This window comes from Lathyrus oleraceus, chromosome 2, assembly GCF_024323335.1.
Source record: "Lathyrus oleraceus cultivar Zhongwan6 chromosome 2, CAAS_Psat_ZW6_1.0, whole genome shotgun sequence".
Taxonomy (NCBI): Eukaryota; Viridiplantae; Streptophyta; class Magnoliopsida; order Fabales; family Fabaceae; genus Lathyrus; species Lathyrus oleraceus.
The window spans coordinates 64,781,995-64,789,915 of record NC_066580.1 but is presented as its reverse complement, the minus strand read 5'-3'; positions in this window follow the sequence as shown (position 1 = coordinate 64,789,915).

Here is a 7,921-nt window from a genome sequence, read left to right as displayed (position 1 = left end):
CATTGAATCCACAGCTGAGGAACATGAGCCTTATCCTAACACATCCATTGACACACTGCACCCTGAACCTTTAGATAATACTGATGAAAACCATGACACTTAACCTGTCCCTGATACACCAGATATTGACAGCATCCAATCCAGACCTGTTAGAGCTAAACATACACCTCATTATCTCTCAGATTATGTGTGCAATACATCTGATGTATCAGCAGTCAAGTCATCATCAGGTACAACCAAAACTAATTATCCTATTTCAAATTATGATTCCCTGCATTTTCTATCTGCATCTCATCGTGTTTTTGCATCCAATATCACTTCTACACATGAGCCAAAGAACTGCAAAGAAGCATGTTTGTCTGAACATTGGATCAAGGCTATGAAGTCTGAATTAGATGCACTAGACAAGAATAGGACTTGGAACATAGTTGATCTGCCACTACATGTCAAACCTATTGGTAGTAGATGGGTTTTCAAAGTGAAACATTAGATGGCATAATAAAAAGGTATAAAGCTAGACTGGTTGCAAAGGGGTACAACCAAATTGAAGGGCTTGATTTTTTCGACACATTTTCACCTGTAGCAAAGCTTACCACTATCAGAACCCTTCTTGCAACTGCTGCCATCAACAGTTGGTTTTTACATCAACTGGATGTTAACAATGCTTTTCTACATGGGGAATTGCAGGAAGATATGTACATGACCATACCTGAAGGTGTTATATGTCACAAGCCTAACCAAGTATGCAAACTCCAAAAGAGTTTATATGGTCTGAAACAAGCCAGTCACAAATGGTATGAAAAATTAACAGCTTTACTACTGCAACAAGGTTACACTCAGTCTGCTTCTGATTATTCTCTCTTCACTTTGAAAACTAATGATCATTTTACAGCCATTCTAGTATATGTTGATGACATAATTCTAGCTGGAACATTTATGCCTGAATTTGATCGCATTAAGCTCATCCTGGATGAAAATTTCAGCATCAAAAACTTGGCCATACTCAAGTATTTTCTTGGCCTCGAAGTTGCTCATTCACAAGCAGGGATTTCACTATCACAAAGAAAATATTATCTTGATCTTTTGCAAGAATCTGGTATGCTTGGATCCAAACCAGCTCCCACACCTACTGATCCATCTGTTAAATTACATGCTGATAGTGGCAAGGCTTTTGAAGACATTGGAGCATACAGACGATTGATAGGACGTCTGCTGTATCTTAACACCACACGCCCAGACATCACTTATGCCATGCAACAACTTAGTCAATTTCTGCACAATCCAACAATGGCTCATTATCATGCTGCCTGTAGAGTTATTCGATACCTAAAAAACAGCCCTGGCAGAGGAATAATATTTCGAAGAAATGCTGAACTGCAACTACTTGGTTTCTCAGATTCTGATTGGGCAGGCTGCATTGATTCAAGGAGATCCATTTCAGGATACTGTTTCTTTCTTGGCACTTCTCTTATATCGTGGCGTACAAAGAAACAGGACACCATTTCCAAATCATCATCAGAGGCAGAGTATCGAGCACTGTCATTCGCCACATGTGAACTGCTTTGGTTGATAGTTCTCATGAAGGAACTGCACATCAAGTGTGCCAAATTTCCTGTTCTTTATTGCGACAGTCAAAGCGCAATGCATATTGCGTCCAATCCGGTATTCCATGAACGAACTAAACATCTCAAAATTGATTGTCATTTGGTCCGTGAGAAGCTTCAACAAGGATTACTTTGACTCCTACCTATCTCTACTCATGAGCAGCTTGCTGATTTTTTAACCGAGGCATTACCAACTTCAACCTTCAACAATTTTATTTCCAAGCTTGGCATGATCAACATTCACCATGCTTAGCTTGAGAGGGGCTGTTGAGATTAATCATGCTAACCACTATAATTTAAGCTAATACAGTTGGTTATTAGTTTGTTAAGCTTACTCAATTGTGATTGGTAGTTATGAGATAAGGTTGCAATATATAAAGCAATACATTGCCACATGTAAAGCTCTCAATCGAATATAATAGTATTTTTTATCTCATCTTCTTTCTTCTTCTTTCTTCTTCTTTCTTCTTCTTCTGTTATTTCCATACTAGTCCACAACACGGCTCTGTTATGCTTCACCATTGATGAAGCTTGATTAATCATAATATGGTATCATTCACCAATGTGATCCTCTTTCCGCTGCTATCTAACTGAATTTTTTTCCAACACCATTTCATCTCTCTTTTTCAATTCTTTCAATTTTCATGGCTCCCTCTCGAGCTTCATCCTCATCAACTGACCCTGCTTTGGATCAAACCTCACCTTATTTCGTTCATCCCAGCGATGTCCCTGGTTCTGTAACAGTTCTTCCCAAACTCACCGGCTCTAATTATCATTCATGGGCTCGAAGCATGAAGAGAGCTCTTGGTGTCAAAATGAAGATTGAATTCATTGATGGATCTCTCCCTGTTCCATCAGATTCTTTCGATCCATCTCTGCATGCTTGGAACCGCTGCAACATGCTTGTACATTCTTGGATCATGAATTCTGTTTCAGATTCAATCTCACAGTCCATCGTTTTCATGGAAAATGCGCTTGATGTGTGGAACGATTTGAAAGAAAGGTCTTCCCAGGGCGATCTCATACGAATCTCTGAGCTGCAACAAGAAATTTACAACTTGAAGCAAGAAACCAAATTAGTTAATGATTTTTTCTCTGACCTTAAAATTCTTTGGGAAAAACTGGATCTTTATCTACCTTTACCAACCTATACCTGTCGCATAAAGTGTACATGTGAGGTTATGCGCGGTGCAAGATCCCATCACCAGCTACTGCAGATCATCAGGTTTTTGACTGGTTTAAATGAACAGTTTGTTGTAGTGAAGTCCCAAATCTTGTTAATAGATCCTTTACCAACTATGAACAAGATATTTTCCATGGTGATTCAACATGAGCGCCAACTCCAGCTTCCTATTCCACATGATGAAGCTCAAACATTGATCAATGTTGCTGATTCCAAGAGGTTTGGAACAAGAAACAATGCTTTCAAACATGGTGTTCGCATTTGCACATTTTGTGGCAAGACTAACCATACTGTTGAAAATTGCTTCAAGAAACATGGTGTTCCACCTCATATGCAGAAACAGTTTCAAACTTCAGCTAACAATGTGGCAACAGATGGAAATAATGGTGGATCTTCATCTCATAGTGTTGACATTCAAAGTGACAATTCACCTATGACTCAAGGCCAATTCAGTGCCTTAATGGATCTACTTCAGAAATCTAGTCTTGGACAATCTTCAGGACATGCTTTTTCCAACCAAGTTGCTGTTGGTCATCCATAAACAGGTAACACATATCATTGCATGCATAGTAGTAGTAATGGCTCTTGGATCATTGATTCAGGAGCTACTTATCATATATGTAGCTCTGTCAAATGGTTTCATTCACATAAGAAAATTATTCCTATCAATGTTATATTACCTAATGGACAATGTCTTGTTGCTAATCACTCTGGCACAATTCATTTTTCTCCTGATTTCATTGTGCATAATGTGCTTTTGCTCCCTGAATTTTCTTTAAATTTATTATCTATTTCAAAGTTGTGTGAATCCTCTAATTACACTGTCAATTTACTTAAATCACAATGTGTCATATAGGACAAACTCACCCAGAAGATGACTGGTTTTGCTGAGCAGAAAGATGAATTGTACTATCTAACATTGAGAGATAATGATTCACCTGCTACACACACACCTATTTTAACCTCTGCTTTAGCAGCCAATGTCATTTTACCTGATAAAGCCTTATGGCACTTTAGATTATGACACTTATCTCAAAACAGATTATTGTATCTACATTCTCAATTCCCTTTTATCAAAGTTAATTATAAAGATGTTTGTGATGTTTGTAGTTATGCTAGACAAAGAAAGCTCCCTTATACTGTTAGTAATAATAGAGTTGTTCATCCTTATGATCTGGTTCATTTTGACATTTGGGGACCCCTTGCAGTCCAATCTTTACATGGCCATTCATATTTTTTAACTGCTGTTGATGATTGTAGCAGATATACATGGATAACATTAATGAAAACAAAATCTGAAGTTAGACAGCATGCCATTAATTTTGTCAATCTCATAGAAAACCAACACAGTCTCCATGTCAAAATCATCAGAACAGATAATGGCCCTGAGTTTAATATCCCTGAATTTTTTTCATCTAAGGGAATCATCCATCAAACCAGTTGTGTTGAATCTCCACAACAAAATGGTCGTGTGGAGAGGAAACACCAACATTTACTAAATGTTGGGAGAGCCCTCCTTTTTCAATCCAAACTTCCAAAAGAATTCTGGTCATATGCTATCCTACATGCCACATTCATTATAAACAAACTCCCTACACAAGTTTTAAACAATCTTTCTCCTCACTTCATACTGCACAATACACATCCAGATATGCATAGTCTTAAAGTGTTTTGCTCTCTTGCTTTTGCATCCACACTGCATATGCATAGAACAAAACTAGAGCCAAGAGGTCAAAAATGTGTTTTCTTCGGATACAAGAATGGTATGAAGGGTGTGATACTCTATGACATTAACAGTCATATAATTCTTGTCTCTAGAAATGTTATACACCATGAACATATTTTCCCTTATTCAAATGTGAATTCCACTAACTGGACTTATAATCCATACAAAGATCCCAATGACTCACCACAAAATGAACCTACCATACATGTTCCATCATAAAACATTGAATCCACAGCTGAGGAACATGAGCCTTATCCTAACACAACCATTGACACACTGCACCCTGAACCTTTAGATAATACTGATGAAAATAATGACACTTAACCTATCCCTGATACACCAGATATTGACCGCATCCAATCCAGACCTGTTAGAGCTAAACATACATCTAATGTATCATGGTTCCTATTTCCAAACAAGATTACTTCAATCCCCTCACACCCCGTGAAATATTTTTGTTGTCGTTAGATCTTTGTATAAGCTTACCACTATGACTTCTCTTACATTCTTCTAATAATAACAAAGAAGCACACCACTTCTTTGATTTCCAAATACCAACAACTATGGTGGACTTTGAATCACCCAAATTCAAATAAATTTTCCAACAAATAAAAAAATAAACTTTCCTATTTGCAACAACGTATAATAAATACATCACTTTCTTATAGATAAAGAATCACTACACACTATGTGAAAAATTACCGATAAACAAATAATTTGTAACAAATAGACTTTGCAGCAAACTTTAATAATTTGATGTTTTTATGATATATTGAAATTTTCAATCTTCTCCTTTAATTAACAAATCAATAGAATATAAACATTTAAATGCTCAAAATGTTTTCACATATGATTTGGAAATTATGCAAAAAAAGTTTCTCTGTCAAAATAGTTACTGATACTTAAAACAAACAAAATTGTTCATGAAGAAGGTAATTCTGAATTTGAAAAATAATCCCTTTTATAATGAACCATGTACCTCTTGAATTTTCTGAAACAATGTTTGGAAAATGTTTATGATCATTTGCTATGTTTTGAAAGGGTTTTATGATTATTATAGATGAAAAGTTGTTGCATTGCTTCAGAGTTTTTCAGCTTTAAACATAGGTTAATCGATTTTAACATGGTTAGGGTAATTAATTAGACATTCCATAACAGTAAGAAATTTTGAGAAAAATAACATGGTTAATCGATTGACCAAGGAGGGCAGTCAATTACCCTTAATGAAAAATCAAATTTCACTTCAAATAGAGACATGGTTAATCGATTGACAAGGTATGGTTAATTGACTAACAAATATTGGTTACTTGATTAACACATGATGATTAATTGATTAACCAATCTTATACTTAGAAAATTTTCTAAGTGTAAAATGCCCATTTTCGCCATTTTAAAAATAATGCATAAAACGATTTTTAAACTTTTCCTTGAGAATTTAAGTTCTATAATTATTTAATTGAACATTGTACTTTGGTATATGGTCCAATATGCTTGATTCAAACTTTTTCTTCTTTGATCTTTCTTCTTAAGATAGTCTTTTGCCATCATCAAAATCAAGATTAGAATGATGGACATATCTTATTCACAATCTTCCCCTTTTTGATGATGACAAAACACATTGATAGAAATTTTGTGCTTGAGATTTTATTTCTCTCCCTATCTTGTATATCTCCCTTTTTTTTTTGCAATTCATGTCTATCTTGTCTTTAGTATCCTGAAAATAACAAAAATAGTCATCTCTCTTCTCCCCCTTTTTGACATTATCAAAAAGAAAATAATAGAATCTAAAGGAGTATAATAATATAAGGGAAATGATACATTTAGATATAAATATAGTTATCTTCTTCACAAAGATTGAATATCAAAGTTTATATCAATCTTGATGCTTTTTTAAAACATCTTTGAATCAATGAAACTTTTAAAATTCCTATATCATATGGTCTTGTATCTTGAAATATTAATATTGAATTGACAATGTTATCATATGATCTTCAAGAACCTATACAACAATTAATAGTACTTAAGTACCCAATTTCCTTTGGATCCTCTATGGTTAGATCCATTTCTCACTCATACATACTCACCATAATGAATACCATAATTTCTTATATGGACAACATTTGACGTATGACCTTTTGTATTACAATATAAACAAGTATGTCTAAAAACATGATTATTTTATTAACATAAAAGTTATTTCTATCATAAGGTCTTTTATGATGATTTATAACATGTATTTTCTTTGATTTCTTATTGTTGAATTTGCTAGTAGCCATTACAAAGATAGTTTTCTTGTACTAGGTTTATCAAAATTAGAAAAGCCAAGTCCACATTTATTACATGAATATATTTAACTACTTAACACATTTTCTAAACCAATTTGATATTTTCCATATTTCTTGATCACTTGTTTAATTCAACAAGTTTAGATTCATAATCTTGACATTTATTCCATGAAGAATTTGTTACTTCTTCTAAATCCACTTTTGTGTCATTATCCACTTTCTAGTTTTAAAATAGTTTTCTTTTGATTTTAACATTGTCTCGAAAGTTTCAAAAATTATTCATGTAATAATGAAAATTATTTTGTATTTAACCATATGAACGACCATCATCAATTTCAGAATACCTAACCTCATGTTCTTCATCACTTGAATAATGTGATGCCATCAATGTCTTGCTTGCATGGTCTTCATTTGAAGATGGACTTATTTCATTGTCATCCCTTTCTACATATGATTTCTTTGACCTTTTGTCCTTATTTCTTTTGAAGTATTTATTATTCTTTTCAAGTGTAGCCTATTCACCATTGACATGTCATATTTTCCACATTAAAAGCATGCAACCTTCCTTATTGGTGCTTGTTTATGAATGATCGCATTTTTCCTTTATTTTCTTAAGAACTTTTCAAACTTTTTGATAAGATCATCATCTTCATCATAAGTGGACTCACCCTGTTGACTATTATCATGGTTTTTTTCTCTAGTTTCCAAGGCAATATTTTTAGAATTATTTTCTTGATCTTCATGTTTCTCCAATCTTTCAAATTATATCTCATGCTCTTGGAATATTACGAACAATGTTGTGGAAGTCATTTTGGATAAACTTTTCTTTTCTGATATCTCCTCATCTTCATCATAAGTGGATTAATCCTCTTGTCTATTATCATGATTCTTCACTCTAGTTTTCAAGGAAATATTTTTAGAATTCTTTTCCTGAACTTCACGTTTCTCCAATCTTTTAAGTTCTATCTTATGCTCTTGGAATTTTCAAAACAATATTGTAGAAGTCATTTTGGATAGAATTATCTTTTTTTAATATCGCTGTCACTTTCAATTGCCATGGTTAATATCCTGAGTATTTTGATATTTAATTCATCATTAGTAAAAGTATTACTGATTGTCATTA